Here is a 204-nt window from a genome sequence, read left to right as displayed (position 1 = left end):
CTATTTACATACCCGATTAACATTCTAAAAGACATGCCAGAAGACGGGGGGGGGGGGGGCTCACCCGGGACAATGAGGTACTCTGATATAGCGAAGATAATTAGACTTAATTAACCGATTTTACTAATAAAACAATTAATCTCCTCCATGCATAATGGTGAGGCGAATAAGTACAATACAAAGCAACAGTACATAAAACGGATT

General features: G+C 39.7%; 1 protein-coding gene across 1 annotated transcript in view; it reads right to left on the bottom strand.

Annotated features, from left to right (window-relative positions):
• Positions 1 to 204, bottom strand: part of LOC119592661 (insulin gene enhancer protein ISL-3-like) — a gene marked incomplete at its 5' end in the record, with an annotated part of 82,877 nt that overhangs the window by 2,553 nt on the left and 80,120 nt on the right.

Source organism: Penaeus monodon, chromosome 30, assembly GCF_015228065.2.
Source record: "Penaeus monodon isolate SGIC_2016 chromosome 30, NSTDA_Pmon_1, whole genome shotgun sequence".
Classification (NCBI taxonomy): Eukaryota; Metazoa; Arthropoda; class Malacostraca; order Decapoda; family Penaeidae; genus Penaeus; species Penaeus monodon.
The sequence above is the reverse complement of the archived record's forward strand: the minus strand, read 5'-3'. Positions and strand labels throughout refer to the sequence as shown.